The following is a 21297-nucleotide window of genomic DNA, read 5'->3' as shown; positions in this document are numbered from 1 at the left end:
GAGATCTCTGTCTGAAAACAAAACAAAACAAAACAAATGCTTAGAGAGGTTCAAGTTCATATACTTAGCATAAAGTTAGGATTTGGACCCAAGGTTTTCTGACTTCCCCTTGATTACTACTATATAGCATCTAGAATTGCTTTTTATTTTTTTAAGTTTACCTTTTTAAAGGGTTGTAACCAGAAAGTATATGTGCAAAAGCTCCCTGAAATGTCACTTTTACATATAAGCTTAAGACAGAGTGAAAACCGTGCTCTGAGATGGCAGATACTGGCTCAAGGTTAAAAAGAACAACTATTGCTTCTCAAAAGAGGAATCAATTGCTTAGTGCACTGTAGATTCCTCATGGTGGTGTTTTCCAAGTACAACCAATGCCCATTCACCACACAATGAAGCCTGCTAGTTGACAAACAAAATGCTAGTTTTTCTTCTTTTCCTTTTTTTTTTTTTTTTTTTTTTTTTCCTTTTTGAGACGGAGTCTTGCTCTCATTGCCCAGGCTGGAGTGCAGTGACACGATCTCCACTCACTGCAATCTCTGCCTCCTCGGTTCAAGTGATTCTCCTGCCTCAGCCTCCCAAGTAGCTGGGATTACAGGCATGCACCACCACGCCCGGCTAATCTTTGTATTTTTAGTAGAGATGGGGTTTCATCATGTTGGCCAGGCTGGTCTCGAACTCCTGACCTCAGGTGATCCAATAGCCTTGGCCTCCCAAAATGCTGGGATTACAGGCATGAGCCACCGTATCTGGCTGGAAAATGTTGGTTTTTGTTGCCTCTCACTTAAGAATAAATAGATAGACAAGGATCACTTGATGGTTGAGGAAAGTCTCCACATGAAAGGCAGAGATCAAAAGGGTCACAGGGACACAAGGAACCTGCTAGAAGCAGACAATGCACAGAACAAGAGAAAATTTTAAAAAACATAACCTGGCTAGCGCAGTGGCTCACACCTGTAATCCCAGTACTTTGGGAGGCTAAGGTGGGAGGATTGCTTGAGCCCAGGGATTCGAGGCCAGTTTAGACAGTATAACGAGACACTGTCTCTACAAAAAAATCAAAAAATTAGCTGGGCATGGTGATATGTACCTGTAGTCCCGGCTACACAGGAGGCTGAGGCAGGAGGATTGCTCAACCCCAGGAGATTGAGGCTTCAGTGAGCCATGTTTGCACCACTGCACTCCAGCCTGAGCAACACAGTGAGACCCTGTCTCAAAAGAAACCCTCAAAACATAACCTGATAATTAAGAATCATTTAGAGATGAGATGAAGCATTGTATCCATAAAGCAATGGTAGGGTGCTAAGAAGAGGAACAATCAAAGAACAAGGTATTAGCAATTAAAAATAAGGCAGCAGAAATTTAAACTCAATGGAAGGCTTGGAAGATAAAGTTGGGGAAATTTCCTGAAAAGTTAAATAAAAAGTTAAAGAGAAGGAAGATAAGAGGGGAGGGAATGAGATCAATTTAGAAGGTCTAATATCCAATAAATAGAAATCCTAAAAAGAGATGACAGTGACTGTGTCTTCTTGTTATATATCTTCTGGGGATAGAATATAAATCAAGGGATGAAATTATCAGAGAAATAATATTAGAGAATTCTCTGAATTTAAGAGCGTGAGACTTCAGACTTAATAGGCCCTTTGAATATTAGTACAATCAGTGGAAAAGAACCTTCTCAGTGCACATTGTTCCAAAAATTCTGGCCACCAGGGAATAAGAAAAGACCCTACAAGCTTCCAGAGAGAAAACCTCAGGTCACATGAAGAAGAATGGAAGCAAATATACCATCAAACTCCTCAATACAAATACTGGAAGCTGGGAGAAAATGAGGCAACGCCTTCACGTTTTTTATGGAAAATACTTTCTTTCCTAGGATCCTGTATCCACCCAAACTATTGTGTGTGAAAATACAATAAAATTATTTTCAGAAAAGCAGGAACTCCAAATATTTGTCTCCTATGCACCTTTTCATTGGAAGCTACTAGAGGATATGATGCAGCAAAAAGAGGAAGTAAGCAATAAAGAGGAAGGTATGGAGCTCACAAAGCAAGGAATCTACTTGGGGAGGCAGCAAGGAAAGTCCCAGGATGAAAGCAAAGCGGCCAGGAGCCATCAGCCAAGATTGCAACAGGATCCTGGAGGGTCCACAAGGGAGAGGTTGCCAGGGGAAAAACAGAATGATTTTCTGATATATTTGATAACTCAGGAAATCATATTGTTCGGCAAATGACAGATCTGAGAGTCAGATGGGAAAAAATTAAGAATAAGTATATTTAAAAGAAACCCTGAGCAAATGCAAAGGAAAAAAAAAAAGAGGCAATATTAACTCCAGGAAAAAACAAAAGTGCAGACAAGAAAGAACATCATAGCACACAACTTGCCTTAACATGAACAATATTTACCTAGTTATAATAATATAACCACCACAGATAAATCAACGCAACAGATTGTGACCTAATGTAATGAGAGAATGGAGGAAGGGGAAGTGCTTTGAATGGGTTGTTAGTAAAAGAGAGCTAAATTCTCATCAGTATGTCAATCGATAATGTCTTAAAACTAATATATCAACAAATAGCAAGGCAAACATTATTTAGACCTAGTGAAAAAGAACAGAAGAAATAACAGAAGAAAACAAGGTGAAAAAGAGGTGGTTTTGTTTGTTTGTTTTGTTTTTTTGTCTAGTTTTTTTTTTTTGAGATGGAGTCTTACTCACTCTGTCGCCCAGGATGGAGTACAGTGGCACGATTTCGGCTCACTGCAACCTCCACCTCCCAGGTTCAAGCGATTCTCCTGCCTCAGCCTCCCGAGTAGCTGGGATTACAGGTATGCTCCATGTCTGGCTAATTTTTGTATATTTAGTAGAGATGGGGTTTCACTATGTTGGTCAGGCTGGTCTCAAACTCCTGACCTTAAGTGATTCACCTGCCTGGGCCTCCCAAAGTGCTGGGATTATAGGTGTGAGCCACTGCGCTTGGCCTGAAGAAGAGTTTGAAGTGACTGCCTCTGGGTATCAGGACTAAGGGATGATGATGGCTGGGTTGAGGAGCGATGTTTTTCTTACAAGCCTATTTTACTTCCTTATTTTTAATTTTTTAATTAAAAAATATAATAGAGATGGGGTTTTGTCATGTTGCCCAGTCTGGTCTTGAATTCCTGGACTCAAGCGATCCACCTGCCTTGGCCTCCCAAAGTGCTGGAATTACGGACATGAGCCACCATGCCTGGTGTATTTTGCTCCTTTGCATGACTCATGCATTACTTTGATAAAAAATAAAACTAACTAAAAAAAAAACAAAACACATGTCAGTCATTGGAAATATGGATAATGCATTTAAGTATGAAGAACAAAATAGTTATCTTCAGTCTTTGCACACACACCACGTTCCATCTTTTGCAATGCTTGTGAGTCAGCTCACCCCTTCCTAAACTGAAACTGCTGACTGTGTACCTGGCTCTTCATGGATATCACCTTGATTAATCTTCACAGAAGCTCAATTAGGTGGTTTTATTACTCCCATTTTATGGATGAGAAGGTAGGATCAGAGCGTTCAATAATGGAGTGAGATCTCACAGCCAATAAGTGGAAGAGCAGAGATTCCTACTCAGCCTCCCTGAACTCCACATCATCTGATCTTAATTAAACTAGCAATCATCCCAGCTAACGTTTATTAAGCATAGCATCTAATCGAACCAATTATATTCCTTGCTTCCCGAGCTCCAAATCTTCCTCTTTATTACTGTGTGTGTGTGTGTGTGTGTGTGTGTGTGTGTGTGTCTGTGGAGAGACAGGGCCTCACTATGCTCTGGAATTACAGATGTGAGCCACCGTGCCCAGCCTCTTTATTAATTTAAGCCGTCATTTTGCTGGAACTTATACTCGAATAGCTGCCTCTGAAAAGGCATATGGAGTTGCTATTTGCCAGATATTGTGCTAAATGCTCCATGTGGATTATCTCATTAAATACACAAAACAACACTATGAGGTAAATACTCCTACCCTCCTCATTTTATAGAAGAGGAAACTGAGGCACTCACAGAGAGTTCCAGCAACTTGCCACATGTCTGTTTCATCTCTGTATCCCCAGGAGAACTTAGCATGGAGCTATACTCTTAGTAGGTGTTCAATATATATATTTGTAGAGTGGATAAATACAAATAAATATCAAATCTTGAATAAAATAAACATTAAGATTCCCATTGCTTCAAACCCAGGGAGTCCTCTGGAAATGAGCTGTCTTTGGGGGGCAGAAACCTCTTTTTGCCAAGAGCTGCCCCAGTGCAAAAGCTCTGGAACCAGGAGGAGATAAACAGTCAGTTAGATAAATGCATCTCTGGTTAATTGATTTGCCTGCATGATTGGAGTGAATGGCTTGATATGCAGGGTTTAATTATTCCAATGAAACCTCCACTTAATTGAAAGGGCTTCTAGCAAAAAAAGGGAAAGAGATTATTTAAAAGGACGATCTACTGCCCATGAGAAAGGACTGAGGAGACATGGATAGATGCCCGGACTCCAGCTATACTCAGTGTTTACAGCCCTGAAATGAAAGCTTGATGGAAAAGAGCCAGAATCATCCCTTCATGTACCACCTGCCCCATCCCCTTCATTCCTACAAAGAGGGCACTTGCAGAAGCAGCTAGAAAATTCCCCCTGCAAGACGATTCCCTGGTATCCCAGTTAACTTTTTAACCTCTGTCTATCTCAGCTCATTCAACCAAAATTCTGAGATGATATTATTTCCCATCAATTAACATGTGTTGAACAATCAGCAGAGCTTCACTGGTACATATTTTGAAAGTAGCAATTATTTTAAATTTGCTGTGGTGTGGCAGGCACTGCCAGCTGCTGGCCCAATAGCCATTCTCTCTTACTTATTAACAGATCACCAATTTTGTCTGGGGGCATTACTGTACCCATCCAAAAACCTGTATTTCCAGCATCCCTTGCAGCTAGGTGGCTATTTGACACCACTCTGGCCAGTGAGATGTAGGTGGAAGTTTCTGGATGAGACATACAGGAAGGCTCTTTAAAAGGAGGCAGATTTCAGATGAGAAGAGCCCTTTACTTGTTCTTCTCTTCCTACCTGGAATGTGGGTGTGATGCCTGGAGGCACAGCAGCTATTTTGTGACCATGAAGATAAGGCCATGCTCTAAGGATGACTGACTAGGATGCTACAAGAACCTCAGGTCATTGATGGCAGCTCTGGACAGCTAACCTTTGAGTTCTTGGTCCATGAGAAGAGTAAAATCCCTAGCAGGCAGAAAATCTGATTCTATTTCTATTATTTGCAGCTGCAAACAGTCCTAACAGATACAAGTGCCACACACAACCCACACTTTCTAAGTCATATTGGTCCTGGCCACAGATCTCTGAGCACTGAAATCAGAGCAACTCTCTTATCGATCTATTCCTTCCCATTCCTTTCTCCTAGAGACAAAACCAGAGTTGGCAAGTGGTCAACAAGAACTAAGTATTTAATACCATCCATGTCTAAAGTGCTGCGGCAGACAGACACAAATGGTGCGGCTCTGAGGGGTGAGCAGTACCACGAGGAGATAAGGATCGCCCAGGAAATTGTAACTCAGGGACGACACCCTCAGCCATTGGTTTAGCCATTCCCAGCTTTCAGCGTGTAGGCAGGACGATTTATCTCACCTGCCTGCTGTGGTACTTTGAATCCCCAGAACGCCCCTCACTGTGCAGTCAATGCCGTCACTTCTCCAGCCTCTGCCTTATCCCCTGGGCTGCATCTCCCCCCGCATCAGCTCTCACTCTTCCGTATACACCCAACCTCCTCCCCATGTCACGTCACAGCCGAGCTTCCCGGTCACCGTCCCCGGCAAGGCCTAGCCCCTCAATCCAGAGCACTGCCCGCCACCCCAAGCATCCCCTTGGGCACCAGCCTGCCTCTAATATTCACACCTGAAGCTCCCCAAGGGGCAACATCATTTTTAGCTGACTCAGGCAAAGGGCCAATGGTTCCTGAAGATGAAAATGTGTCATCTTGATAGCTTTTTAGGAAAGGCGAGAGCATCAGTAGGAAGTTAGAAGGGGCTCGTGTGCCCTGAACCCAGAGACCAAGGGCACCACCACACATCATCCCCCAGCCCCCCGGAATAAATCCACGCTTATTCTGCAGTGGCTTCAGATCTGTACCAAGACCATGAAATGTGGAAGGGCACACACCCCTTGTATTCCCAAAGGACACTGCTTCCTGGGTCACCTTTTTTCTAACATCACTGCAGAAAAGCTTTTGATAGAAGCCCAATTAGGAGTGACAGATTTAAATTGTTCTGAAATGCACATCAATTCATCACGTCCACTTTTTATGAGCATTGGCCCCATCTGGATTTCAGGTCTGTGCACAGGGCTGATTGACAGCTCTGATGGCCACCAGGAACCATGACGGGACCACTCAGCCAGACCCAAATCCCAGAGTGAGGTCACCCTCTCGGACTCCTGTCAAGTCAGGCTTGCTATAGGACTGGCTGGGGGAAACCCTGGCCTTGATAATGAAATACGCTTCTCTCCTGCTGTTGCCTTTGAAGCCTGGTCAGCAAATCTGCCTTCCCCACAGGAGACTGATAAGCAGTTGCGACCACCAGCTGATTCCAATTCAAGACCTCTCTGTGCTTTCAAGGATGGGCTCTTGGCTTCACCTGTGCACTGGATGGAATTTGTTTCATTGCTGTGTTCTTCAGTGTCCTGGCTGTCATTTTATTGTCTGGGTTGGAAGCAACTTGGGGAGCCCATTGTCCCTCTTTGGGTTCTCCATGTCAGTGTCATGACTTGTTTGGGCCATGCTATCCAGTGTGGAGTGGGTTTTTAATAAATATTTGCTGAATTGAGTGCTCTGAAATTTTATGATAAAAACATTCCGTGGTCACAGAATTACATTCAGTATCAGTCCACCAAGAAGAATGCAGTGAGCTTAAGTGCTGTGATGGGCCCGGACGGCCACTCTGCAATTTCGTCTAACTGCTCCAGCGGAGTGAAGACCCTCCCTTCATGTCACCTGTGTGCTGGGCACAGAACAAATTCTGTACCACGTCTTTTTTAAATTTTTAATTGTTTTTACAGATGGGGTCTTGCTCTGTCATCCAGGCTGGAGTGCAGTGGCATGATCATAGCTCACTGCAGCCTCCAACTCCTGGGCTCAAGTGATCCTCCCAGCATCGCCTCCCAGAGCACTGGTATTACAGGGGCACACCACCACCCCTGGATAACTTTGTTTTTTAAGAGATGGAGGTCTCCCTATGTTGCCCAGGCTGGTCTTGAACTCCTGGCTTCAAGGAATCCTCCTGCCTCGGCCTCCCAAAGTGCTGGGATTTCAGGCATGAGGCAGCCTTCTGGGCCCAGTTTGTGCTTCTTACCCTCTTTTGCCCTTGCTGGTTCCTACACCTGTTGTGAATTCCCTGGAGGAGGCCTCATGTGTACCCATCGGCGCCTTTCCAGCACGGCGCCTGGCCCTCCTTTGTAGAGTGACTGAATAAACAAGTCTTCTTCCAGCGTTTAGCAAGGAGACTTGACACAAAAGCAATGGCAAGGTGGGATACACAGCCTGTGTTTTTGTGCATCCATTAAATTCGGGAGGAGGAGAGGTGGGAGGAAATTGTGTTACTCTTTGGTTTTGGGAATTCAAGAGACAGTTTGGAAGGCGCAAAATCAGACACGGGACAGGCACTGCCGCAGACTTGGCCATTAGCAAGCAAAACCCTGCCCCTGGGAGCCCTTGGGGCTGGCATGTGAATGTGTGGGGTGGGTCCAGCGCCCCGAGAATCTTCTCAATGAGAGTTGGGCCTTTGAGTTTTATAGAAAAGGTCACCAGGATCATCAAATGAGTCCCACTCGGAGAGTGGCCAAGAACCAGAGGTGGAAGAGTCTGTGGGAGTCACAGTCAGACCTTAAATCTTCCTCATTATCTTCTCATCTCACTCGGCTGGCACTAGAACCCCCAAGGAGCCTGCGACAGGGTTAGGCCAGGCCGAGCCGGATGCCTTTGGATGTCAACCCCGGGTAAGTCTGCAAAGCATGGTAATGAGGATATTCCAGAGAGACTGCGAGGGGTCCCACTCACTCACTCACTTACACATTCTGACTCGCGCATTCACTCCCACTCACTAGTTCCCTCATTCATTCACTCATTCATTTACTCACTCACCCATCCACTCACTCACTCATTCATTTACTCATCCACTCGCTCACTCACCCATGCACTCATTCACCCACTCATTCATCCACTCACACATCCACTTGCTTGCACATTTACTCACTCATTCACTCACTCATCCACTCATTCACTCACTCACTAACTCATTTACTCGCTCATCCACTCACTCATTCACTCACACATCCATTCACTCATTCATCCATTCACTCATTCATCCATTCACTCACTGACTCACTCATCCATTCACTCACTCACTCACTCATTCACCCACTCACTCACTCGTCCATTCACTCACGCATCTACTCACTTATCCACTGACTCACTCATGCATTCACTCACCCATTCACTCACTCACTCACTCACTCATCCACTCACTCATCCATTCACTCACTCTCATTCATTCACTCACTCATCCACTCATTCACTCATGCATTCACTCATTCACTCACTCACTCACTCATTCACTCACTCACTCATTCACTCACTCACTCATCCACTCATTCATTCACTCACTTATCCATTCGCTGATTCACTCACTCTTGCACTCACTCATGCATTCATTCATCCATTCGCTCACTCATTCATCCCTCACTCACTCATTCTCTCACTCACTCACACATTCACTCACTCATTCATTTATTCACTCAATCATTTACTCATTAATCCACACACTCACTCATCCATTCACTCAATCACTCATCCACTCATTCATTCACTCACTCATCCACTCACTCATCTGCTCATTCATTAATTCATTTACTCATTCATTCATTTGCTCACTCACTCACTGACTCACTCACTAGATTCAAAAAGCATTCCTAGATGCAGAAGGCAAAAAAATGGAAGAAACTTTGACTATGAGAAGATTCGGGGAACGAAAAATGGTAAGTAAGAATATGCCACACATGACAAATACAGGAGGTTCAGAGCTGAGAAAAAGAGGCAGGGAAAGAGAAACTCGGAAGAAAGATGGTGAAAACGGCCCCCAGACTCATTGGAAGAAGAAAGAAGTGTCAAGAAAGACTGGGGCTGAGGAGCAGTGAGAAGGAGATTGGAGGAAAGAAGGCAACCTGGATCCCAGCCCAGTCTGGACCGTATTTTAAAGTCAAGCATTAGCTCAGAGAATGCAAATCAGAACTACAGCAGAGTGATTTACCAAGGGAATGCAGCGTGATCACTCGGGTCACTACCTGCAGCTCAAATGAAGTTATCTCCAGGGCCCAGAGCTGGCCCTGGCCGCATCACAAGCTTCCTTTGAGAGTCAGCAGGCAGCGGGACACACACCAGGCACCCGCCGCTGCCTTCTGCATTTATAAGACACGCAGGAAATACACTTAGAATCGACGCAGCGATCAATTTAAAATGCATTTCTAGTTGTGGGGCCATCTATTTTATGAAATACCCTGCAAACGGATAAATGCAGCAATGCTTCGAAACACATGCCCAGGTGTTTGAAAGTACCTTTGCCAACTTTTTCCATCAGCTAGAAGGTTGGTATTTTTTTTTTAAACGCAGATTTCAGGTTTTCTTCCATCGTGACAGGGATGTGGTGGTGGAGGCTTCTGCCTCTAGCTTTCTAATCCTCCCATTCTCATCCCAGGATCCACCAAGAGGTGCAGTCAGGGCAAGTCGCCTCAACCACAGCAGAAGAGCCCAGGCCGGGGTCTGCATGTCTTTCCCTGGAGCTTCACAGGGCTCCCAGCTCTTCCTTCTAGAAAGGTTTTCAGGTCTGGTCAGCCCAAGTTTCAGGAAGCAGCTTTTTTTTTTTTTTTTTTGCGTGGTGGCTCATGCCTGTAATCTCAGCACTCTGGGAGGCCGAGGCGGGCGGATCACCTGAGGTCAGGAGTTCACGACCAGCCTGGCTAACATGGTGAAACCCCGTTTCTACTAAAAATGCAAAATACTAGCTGGGCATGGTGGCAGGTGCCTGTAATCCCAGCTACTAGGGAGGCCGAGGCAGAATTGCTTGAACCCGAGAGGTGGAGGTTGCAGTGAGCCGAAATTGTACCATTGCACTCCAGCTTGGGCAACAAGAGCGAAACTCCTTTTCAAAAAAAAAAAGACACTTTAATTTTTGTGTGTGTGTGTGTGTGTGTGTGTGTGTGGCAGGGTCTTACTCTGCCACCCAGGCTGGAGTGCAGTGGTGCAATCAGAGCTCACTGCAGCCTTGACCTCCTGGGCCCAAGTCATCCTCCCACCTCAAGCCTCCCCCAGGAGCTGGGACTGCAGATGTACACCACCACACCCAGCTACTTCTTAAATTTTTGTATTTTAAAGATAGGGGTCTTACTACGTTGTCCAGTTTGGTGTTGAACTCCTGGTCTCAAGCCTCAGCTTCCCCAAATGCTGGGATTGCAGGCATGAGCCACCATGCCCTGCCAGATCTGGGTTTTATTTAGGTCTTGGACTTCCTTATTTTAACCCAAGGTGTTCAAGGCTTGAGGTCAACATGCACTTTCTCATCTATCAGGCTCAGTGGGCAGATTTCCAGGCAGCAGAAGAAAAAGAAGTGGGGTGGTTTTTGAGGGCTAGGCTTGAGTGACTTTGTTAAAATGAGAGTCTCTGAGGATGCCTTCTGTTGTAGATTTAGAGAGTTGGGTGGCCAGGGTTCCATAGGCTGGGAACCCACAAATAAGGAAGCCATAACTCCTGCACTCAGGAGGTTCAAATATTGTATGTTGTACTTGTTGGTGTGAAGTGACATTGTTCCCTCCAAAAAGGGGTGTAGAGGAAAGGATTGCAGGAATTCTAATCAAACAAAAAGGAAGTCAAACAAACAAACAAACAAACAAAAAAACCAAAATCTTTGCATAAAGAGATAAAAACGGCAGTTCCCCTCTGTGTTCTAGTAGGAAGGATGTGGTCCTGCAATTAGAGAGCCCTGGGTTTAAACTTCAGTTCTGCCATTTGTTGCTGTGTGGCCTTGGGCATGTTACTTACCCTCTCTGAGCCCCCTTTTATTGGATGAGTAGCACTAACATCTTTCTTTTTTTTTTTTTTTTGAGATGGAGTCTGGTTCTGTCGCCCAGGCTGGAGTGCAGTGGCATTATCTTGGCTTATTGTAACCTCTTCCTCCTGAGCTCAAGTGATCCTCCCACTTCAGCCTCTGGAGTAGCTGGGATGACAGGCATGTGCCACTGTGCCTGGTTATTTATTTATTTATTTATTTATTTATTTTCGTATTTTTCGTAGAGAATGGGTTTTGCCATGATGGCCAGGCTGGTCTTGAACTCCTGGCTGCAAGTGATCCACTGGCCTCAGCCTCCTAAAGCGCTGGGATTCCAGGCATGAGCCACCGCTCCCGGCCACGAGTAGCACTAACATCTTAAGGCTACTGTGGCACGTACAGTGGGCAATGCTACTTAGCTACTCAGCCCACCCCTGTCAGAAGCTAGCAGCAAACTCAGGATAGAAACAAGAAGTTACAACCTACTCTTCCTGTCAATTACCTCCATTCCAAGCAGAATTTAGAGAAAAAGTTCAAAGATTTACCCTCAGACCTTCTGTCTGGGCTTCCGATTGGAAACTCATCCAGCCGGTGGTGTTGGCATCTTTCTGTGTCTTCCAGGTTCCTCTGGGCAGGGACACACCTCATATTTCCTCGTATACCCCGGCTTAGCAAGTGTCTTCCATAAATCGGCATTTCATACTCATCAAGTGATTGGTGTCCAGCGGCCAAACGCTGGCTTTCTTTCAGTCATTACAGCTTCTTCTCTTCAGCTGATCAGTCCTCTACCTCCCCACGTGTGGGGAGAGCTTTCACCGTGACTGCTTCCCGGTGCCTGCTGTTCCCACCTAGATGGTTCCGCTGTGCCTGCAGTTTGGAGGTACGTGCCAATCCATCTTGCACTCTCTATCACTTATGGGTTAGAAGCCTAGCATAGATGGCCCTCTGATTTCTAACCTGCAGGGTGCAAACTGTCTTTACCCGGTGAAATGCCGACAGGCCAGCTGGCCGTATGTCCCACCAGGAGAGCTCTTCATTTGCCTGTGTCCCCAAACATCAGTGTTATGGCAGCAACAAACATATCTGCCACCTGCTCCCACCCTGGGCAATTTCCAGACTCCGAAGGGCCTTCTTCACCATCAAAGCCTGTCTATTCTGCTGGGCACCATGGCTCGTGCTTGTAATCCCAGCACTTTGGGAGGCTGAGGCGGGAGGATTGCTTGAGCCCAGGAGTTCAAGACCAGCTTGGGCAACATAGTGAGGCCCTATCTCTACAAAAAAATAAAAAAATTAGCTGGGTGTGGTGGCATGTGCCTGTAGTTCTAGCTATTTGGGAGGCTGAGGCAGGAGGATCACTTGAGACTGGGAGTTTGAGACCAGCCTGGGCAACATAGTGAGACCTTGTCTCTACAAAAAAAAAAAAAAAAAGTAGGCAGGCATGGTGGTATGCACCTGTGGTCTCAGCTACTCAGGAGACTGAGGTGGGAGGATCACTTGGGTCCAGGAGGTGGAGGCTGCAGTGAGCCGTGATTGCATCACTAGACTTCAGCCTGGGTGACAGAGCCAGATCCTGTCTCAAAAACAAGAAAGTCCATTCTGTCCACTGGTGTTTCTGGAGTTCAGTCATGTTTGTGGGATATTGATAACCCCATACCAGTCATCATTTTTTGGGATGATACTCGTCACTCTCTCATTGTGTAAGGGAATGAAGGGTGTATGGTAACTTCTTTACCAGTTGACCTTCAGAGGACATATTCCCGGACAACCAGGGTACAATATCTCTGTGCAGTGGGTGTCTGCACACAGTGGGCACTCAGTCAACCTCAGAGCAGGACGACAGAATGTCTCAGTAACCAAACCCACTTGCTAGACATGCAGGCGGACATTGACAGCCTCGGAGGGGAGACCGCCATGGTGCAGGAGAGCTGGGAAGCCCCCATCTCATGTTTTAGACGGTCATGCTTGGGCAGTCTGTGACCTCACCAGGATTACTCTAGGCTGTGGCTGGGCTTCCGGGAAGGAAAATGAATAATTAAGACGCTGGAGATGGAAAACTTCAGAACACAATAGAGATTTTTAGTCTTAACCAGACAGGAAAATAAGTGTCTCAGGCTAGGTACAGTGGCTCACACCTCTAATCCCAGCACTTTGGGAGGCCAAGGCGGGTGGATAGCTTGAGTCCAGGAGTTTGAGACCAGCCTGAGCAGCACAGGGAGACCCTGTCTCTTCCAAAAATACAAAAACAAGTTGGGTGTGGTGGTGCACACCTGTAGTCCCAGCTACTTGAGGAGGCTGAGGCGGGAGGATCGCTTGAGCCCAGGTGGTTAAAGCTGCAGCGAACCATGATTGCACCACTGCACTCCAGCCTCGGTGACAGAGCAAGATCTTGTCTCAATAAAATACAATAAAAATACAATAAAAGCAGCTTCTCAATATTGAAGCACATTTGCCCATTCCGGAAAGGGTTCTCGAGAGACCTCCAAAGAGTAGCCCCACCACCTCTCAATCCCCAGGAACTGACGACCCAGTGGGGCAGGTTCCAGATTCCTGGTTTGTCTGATTTCGCCTTTTACTACGTGTCTTTTGTTTTTGATTTTTTGTTGAGATGAAGTTCGCCCAAGCTGCAGTGCAGTGGCGCCATCTCGGTTCACTGTAACCTCTGCCTCCTGGGTTCAAGTGATTCTCCTGCCTCAGCCCCTGAGTAGCTGGGATTACAGGTGCACGCCACCACGCCCAGCTAATTTTTGTATTTTTAGTAGAGACAGGGTTTCACCATGTTGGCCAGGCTGGTCTTGAACTCCTGACCTCAAGTGATCCACCTGCCTCCGCCTCCCAAAGTGCTGGGATTATAGGCGTGAGCCACCAAGCCTGGCCTCTGCTGTGTGTCTTATGGTAACATCACCATTTACAGGAGGCATTTCTAGAAGAATAAAGCATGAAGCCTATATCCGGCGCTCTTATTATTACAATTATTATAACAATGAGTGTCTCCATCTGAGGTTAGGCGGGCACAGAAATGGAATTCAAACCAGTCGGATTTTCTATCTCGGAGAATTCTGCCAAAGAGATGCCAGGGGAGCCCCTGTGTTAGAGCGCATTAATTGAGCACCACTATGTTGGGAGCAAAATAGGTTTGTGCATCCAATTAAATGTGGGGCATCTGAGAGGGAGAAAGATGGAGAGACAGCAGGATTCAGAAAGGGTCTCTTTACTTATAATTAACTACAAAATAAACAGCTCTCTCATGGAATGGGGCCCTCTCTGTTCCCGCCACCCCTGCAGCCCACGTTTCAATTAGCTCTGTGTTATTCAGGTCCCCTATTACTCCAGATAACTCAGGACTGGCTCTAATTAATTGTTACAATGTACTCAGGAGCAGAGCCAAGCTGCAGCTCGGGAAGGCTGGTTGAAGCTGCTCTTTTCCTCTAACCGGCCTCCTGGAAGGGCTGCTCCTGGCTTGGAGCTCCACCTTCACCAATAAGACAGAGCTGCCCTGTGGGATGATGAGGGAGAGGGGCTGAGATACTTGGAGTCTGCTTTGTTTGCTGCATTTGGTGCTGAGTAAGGTATCCCCTTTTCTCTCTGCCCCACTCCCTTCTCAGTCCCTGAAGCCCTGAACCCTTCGTGCCAGTGACATTTAAAAAAGACATCAGGCCAGGTGCAGTGGCTCATGCCTGTAATTCCAGAACTTTGGGAGATGGAGATGGGTGTATCACTTGAGGTCAGGAGTTCGAGACCAGCCTGGCCAACATGGTGAAACCCCATCTCTGTTAAAAATAAAAAAAATTAGCCAGGCATGGTGGCGGGCGCCTGTTGTCCCAGCTACTCGGGAGGCTGAGGCAGTAGAATGGAGTGAACCCAGGAGGTGGAGTTTGCAGTGAGCCGAGATCGTGCCATTGCACTCCAGCCTGGGTGAGAGAGTGAGACTCCGTCTAAAAAAAAAAACAAAAAACACCAATAACAAAAATTAGCCAGTCGCGGTGGCATGTGCCTGCAATCCCAGTTACCGGGAGGCTGAGGCAGGAGAATCACTTGAACCCAGGAGGCAGAGGTTGCAGTGAGCCGAGATGGCACTACTGCACTCCAGCCTGGGCGACAAGAGCAAAACTCCGTCTCAAACAAACAAACAAACAAACAAACAAAAACCCCATAGAAATTAGCTGGGTGTTGTGGCGGGCCCCTGTAATCCCAGTTACTCAGGAGGCTGAGGCAGGAGAATCACTTGAACCCGGGAGGCAGAGGTTGTAGTGAGCTGAGATTGTGCCACTGCACTCCATCCTGGGCAGCAGAGTAAAACTGTCTAAAAAAAAAAAAAAAAAAAAAGACATCTTATCCATAGAATGGAATATTATTCATCCATACAAAGGCATGAAGAAGCACTGCTGCTTGCTACGGCACAGATGAGCTCAGTGAAGGAAGCCAGACACAAAACGCCACACATCATAAGATGCCATTTAGATGAAATGCCCAGAATAGGCAAATCCATAGAGACAGAAGGCAGGCTGGTGGGTACCAGGGGCTGCGGGGAGGCAGGGATGGAGAAGGGAGTGAGTGTCAATGAGGACAAGGTTTCCTTTTGTGGTGATGAAAGTGTCTTAGAGCTGGATAGAAGTGGGTGTTGCATAGCATTGTGAATGTACTAGACACCACCAGATTATTGATTTTTAAAATGGTGACTTTTATGTTATATGAATCTTACCTCAATAAATAAATAAAAACAGGCTGGGTGCAGTGGCTCACGCCTATAGTCCCAGCACTTTGGGAGGCTGAGGCAGGAGGATTACTTGAGCCCAGGAGTCTGAGACCAGTCTGGGCAACATAGCAAGACCCCATCTCGGGAAAAAGTAAAAAGATTAGGCAGGCATGTGGGGCGCGTCTATAGTCTCAGCTACTCAGGAGACTGAGGCGGGAGGATTGCTTGACCCAGGAGTCTCAGGCTGCAGTGAGCTACGATCGCACCATTGCACTCTAGCCTGGGCGACAGAGAAAGACCCTGTCTCAAAACCAAACTAAACTAAAATAAAAACAGCTACAATTTTTTGAGCCTAGGTGAGCAGGGGCCAGGCCCCAAACCCTCAGTGACTCGAAGCCCCAAACAGCCTGGGCAGGAAGCTACGATCATCTCTGGTGAAGACCTGAGACTTCCCAGTCTGGGGGAGGGGACACCAAGGGATGAGACAGGTTATGGGGAAGCTGGGACTTGAGCCCTGTGGGGAGGCCGTGTGCTTGTCATGGGAGACGACAGTTCACAGGGGAATTGCAGGAATGACTTTTTTTATTTTTATTTTTTTTTGAGACAGAGTCTCGCTCTGTCACCAGGCTAGAGTGCAGTGGCATGATCTTGGCTCACTACAACCTCTGCCTCCTGGGCTCAAGTGATCCTCCTGCCTCAGCCTCCCGAGTAGCTGGGATTACAGGTGCATGCCACCACGCCCGGCTAATTTTTTTTTGTATTTTTAGTAGAGACAGGGTTTCATCGTGTTGGCCAGGATGGTCTCGATCTCCTGACCTTGTGATCCACCCACTTCGGCCTCCCAAAGTGCTGGGATTACAGGCATAAGCCACCGTGCCCAGCCCTGCATTCTTTTTTTTTTTTTGAGACAGAGTCTTACTCTGTCGCCAGGCTGGAGTGCAATGGTGCGATCTCGGCTCACTGCAAGTGTAATGGTGTGATCTCGGCTCACTGCAAGCTCCGCCTCCTGGGCTCAAGTGATTCTCCTGCCTCAGCCTCCCGAGTAGCTGGGACTACAGGCACCCGCCACCATGTCCTAATTTTTGTATTTTTAGCAGAGACGGGGTTTCACCATGTTGGCCAGGATGGTCTCGATCTCCTGACCTTGTGATCTGCACTTACAGGACGCTGGGTCAAGGAAAAGACAAGATAGAAGCAGAGGCGGAGAAAGATGGTGAGGTGAGTGGGAGAAGAGGGGACGGCGGGACCGGGGCCTTGTGACAGAAAAGGGAACAAGAAGTCAGGGTTTTACGTTGTACCCACAGGTGCAGAGCTGAGAAAAGGAAAGAGAAATGAAGAACGGCAACTCGGAGGAAGGAGATGGTGGGGGTGGCGCAGGCACCGGGTACAGGGTGAGAAAGTGAGAGGGCGGTCCGGCCAGGGGGTGGGGGTGCTGCAACCATCTCAGGTCACGTTCCTTCTCCTGAGAGCTCCCGGGACTGCAGGCAACTTGTTCAAGAATTTGAGTAATTTCCCGGAGGCCGGCTCACCTGTTTCCAACCCACCAGTGATCTTGAAACTTAAAAATACTCAGATTCACACTTTCCACCTATCCATGCAAGGTAAGATGAGCCAAACACATCTCAAAATGCACCGATTTTTCTTCTTCTAAGGGGTCAGACTCCTGTGGCGTGCCCCCACCCTCTCTTTTAATGCCTCTATTGTGTAAAAATGTCTTTAAATAAATTTGTCAGGCTTGGAGCCTGGGGTGGCCATTTCTTTTCACTCTCTCTACTATAATCCAAGACCAGCAAACATGAGACCACGTTTTTCCAATGGCTTATGCCTCCCCCACCCCAGCGGTGACGGAAATACGTTCCCCAGCAACAGCGAGACGACCCTGGGATTCTGCAGGCGCAGACATCCTCTGTACCCTCCCGTCATGTAAGTGCGAGATGACAAATGAGATGCAAACAGGGAAGTCTTTCTTACGTTTGCGCCAAAGGATACAACCCCCAATAATGAAATAAGGCACCCGTCAAAACTGCACCCAGAAACGGTTGATCGGTATGGACGTGAGGCTGTTACGAATGTGTTTCCTTAGCAGCGGAGAGGGGGCGACTGGCTGCTCTCTGATCATTGGTCTCTTCTTCCCTGTATGCAGGGAGCTCTGAAGGAGCCCACTTAGGAAGGCAGGCTTTAAGGTGACAGGACAGTGTTGCAGGTGAGGCTCCACTCGCCAGTCAGTGACGGCTGGGGGTCACCCCCAAATCTCCGCACCCATGGCTGTTAGAGGGACATTACACAGTGCATGAACTAGAGACACCAAGAGCCTATCATTCTGTTTCACGTTTTAAAGGAGGCCTCTGAGGACCAGCTAACATTTTCAAACCACTTAAGTCAGCGAAGCCCCCAAAAGGCCAGTCTCCCGTAAGCAAAAGTTACTAAGGGGCTGCCGAGGGTCTTCAAACCCGCAGGACTTAAGAAATTCCCGAAGTGTTTCACCAGGAATTGAGGAATCTACTCGGATCCCTTTCAGGGATCCCAGAGGGAGGGGAACTTCCCCTTTGGGGTCCTCAGTCCTACTGTCTCTTTGGGAAGCTCCTTGCCCCATAATCGCCTGGTTTGTCCTCCAGTGTTTGTGGGCAGGGGCTGGGCCTTGGGTGCCCTGGTGGACACCAGCGAGCCACAGGCTCATTTCTTAGCATTTGCAATCTCAAGAGATCCCAGAGGAACCATCCGGAAGGTGCTTGCGGGGTTGACGTTGGGAAACACGAACCCTTCCCAGACCCAGAGAGGGCCAGGCTGCAAGGCCCCACGTTTTGGAAACAGACCCTGTACACATTTCCTCTCCACCCGGCTGGGGCCACGGGCATCTCAGGCCTCGAGGCACACTCTGTACACTGAACCCCACTCCTCGGCCCCTGGCACCGTCCCAGTCAGAAGAAAATAAGACCCAGTGCCACATGACAACGGGAGCATCCTGACCCGTGTGGGTCACCGGGCACGTGTGGAGAGCGTCTGGGAGCTGAATCCACGGAACTCTGTGCAATCCAAGCCACGGCATGAGACGGTCGCCCTAGCACCTGCTGCTGGGATTGCACATCCGGTTTAGGAAATTAGGAGATGCAAAGAGGCGTGCATGAAGCCATGAAAACAAATGGGCATGGACAGGACAAGGGGGCCAGGTGCTGGGGAGAGGCGGTCCCACGGCAGCCGCCCAGGGACAGGGCTTCACCAGTGCTGCACCCGCGGGCCTCAGTCAGGGGACCTGCCCGTTGGGAAACGTACTCACGCGGTGGTGAGCTAGCTGGGTCCTGGGGGTCCCTCGTGTTCCTCTCAAATTCTCTCCTGTTGATTCCCCAGAAAACACCAAGGCTGCGGGAGAGCAGCCACCTCCCCCGGAAGCCCACACCGACGCCCCACTCAGATGCCACCTCTATTTTTAGCAGGGGCAGAAGTCGGGGCTGGGGGGGGCTGCCTTACTTCCCTCTTTTCTTTTTGTTCTGAGCAGAATCTGTGGGTGACTTTCCACTCATGGGAGTGGGGGAGGCTGGGAGAGCAGAAAGGGACCCATGCCGTGCAGGGCAGGCAGGAATTGCAGGGAACAGGGTGCGTCTGTCATCAGGGCCAGGAGGGCGGTGGGGCGGGGGGACAGGGCAGGAACCCGGCATCATCAGTCATTGTTCGTACCTCTGCTCTGCTCTCTCCACTGGGCCCCAGGCCACCCCAGACCTCACCCAGGGGACCCCTCTGGCTTCCTCCACAGAGGAGGAAGACTGGCCATCAGGAAGTGCGGAGCCTCGGACATGCCAGGGAACACTCTTCTATGAGCATGCATCCCGTGATACATACCCTTTCCTCCTCTGTCTCTCTGAAGTTTGTTAGTGGGTGTGGAGCCCAAAGTACTTTGGACTCCCCCATCTGCTGCCCCTACCCGGGATCCACCTTGAACCCTAACCCCCTCTGACAACCTGTGTCTTGTCTTTGCATGGCAGGCTGCCTGCAGAGCTCTGACCACTTCATTCCCCTGGGAGGCCCTGTGGTATAGATGCCTGGGGGGGCAGATGGACTGGAACATTGTGTCTTCACCAGGGAATGGGGGCAACCAGAGTTGTGGGAATGAATGGAGGCAATGTGTGAACATCGCCCACCCCAGCGTCCTGTGGAGGCAGGTGACCAATTCCTTCCCCAAAGCTGTCAACATCCCCTCCACTCCTATACAAGCGAACACCAGTTTCTCGGCCATTGCTTCCTGACCCTGTGCAACAGCACCCAAATCTGCTATCAGAGCCGGCTTCCCCCCTATTTCCCAGCCTATACCGATCGCAAGAATACTCGCTGTTCCCCTTTTCTTCCAGAAAATTGAAGTGCAATCAGTGAGCTGCACGGATCTTCAGTACACAATTCAATGAGTTAGGAAGATGCCCACGCAACTAAATTCAATGAGTTAGGAAGACGACCATGCAACTAAGACCTCAATTGTGATACAGAGTACGGTGGCCGCCACTAAGAAGTTCTCCATGGCCCTTTCCATCCCCCTGTGGCCCCAAAGGCAAACGCTCCTGTGATTTCCATCAGCTTTGCCTTTTCTTGAACCTTAGGAGAGTAGAATAATGTGCGGTTCTACTCAGACGTCCCCTCCTTAGGTCTCCAGGAAGCTCTGGGCACCGCAGCTGCGTACTCTGCGCGATGCTTAATTTTCTTTGTCAACTTGACTGGGCTAAGGGATGCCCAGATAGCTGGTAAAACATTTCTGAGTGTGTTGGTGAGGCTGTTTCTCAGCCTTTGAATCAGTGGACTGAATCAAGAAGACCCATCCTCCCCAGTGTGGGCGGGTGTCATCCAATCTGCCGAGGACCCCTGAGAGAACAGAAAGTCGGAGGAAGGAAGAATTTGCCCTCTTGACCTGGGGCATCCATCTTCTTTAGGGTCTGGATCCTTTCACGCAGCGTTGTGAGGCCGGTGTCAGTCTCGCGTTCCTGTTTGTCACTGGGCAGTGTCCCATCGATGCACGTCCCACATTTTCTTGACTTGTGTTATCTTTCGCTGGACATGTGGGTTGTTTCCTGTTTGACTGGGACCTTCCCGTACAGATCTTCATGTGGACGTGTTGTCATTTCTTTTGAGTAAACACCCTGGAGAAAGACTGTCTGGGGGAGGAAGACATAGTGTCCCCACCCCAGGGCTGCCATGGAGAATTAGGGGAGCAGCAGGGACTGACCCTGATCTCCTCACACCTCCGCTCTCTGATCATTCCAGCACTAGCCTTTCTGGGAAGGCTGGGAAGATCCATGCAGCTCACTGATTACACCTCAAGTTTTTGGAAGAAAAGAAGGGGAACAGCAAGAATTCTTGCGATGGGTATAGGCTGGGAAATAGGGAGGAAGCCGGCTAAGATAGTAGATTTGGGTGCTGTTGCACAGGGCCGGGACGCAAGGACTGAGAAACCGGTGTTCACTTGCGTAGGAGCGGAGGGGACGTTGACCTCATCCTTCCCGGCTTA

The 21297-nt window shown here is 48.2% G+C and overlaps 1 protein-coding gene across 7 annotated transcripts in view; it reads right to left on the bottom strand.

Annotated features, from left to right (window-relative positions):
* Positions 1–21297, bottom strand: part of CARD11 (caspase recruitment domain family member 11) — a 144015-nt gene that overhangs the window by 56407 nt on the left and 66311 nt on the right. Inside the window, exon 1 of one of the 7 annotated variants that reach the window (XM_021935610.2) lies at positions 19083–19225. The exons of 4 other annotated variants lie outside the window; for them this stretch is intronic. The gene's annotated coding sequence lies outside the window, so the exon portion shown is untranslated. Of the gene's footprint in view, positions 1–19082; positions 19226–21297 lie in introns of those variants that run through there. 2 more of the 7 variants (XM_021935609.2, XM_021935612.2) reach the window with 2 other exon arrangements.

The sequence above is a fragment of the Papio anubis genome, chromosome 4, assembly GCF_008728515.1.
Source record: "Papio anubis isolate 15944 chromosome 4, Panubis1.0, whole genome shotgun sequence".
NCBI lineage: Eukaryota > Metazoa > Chordata > Mammalia > Primates > Cercopithecidae > Papio > Papio anubis.
Note: the sequence above shows the minus strand (reverse complement) of the source record. Positions and strands in the feature narration are given on the sequence as shown.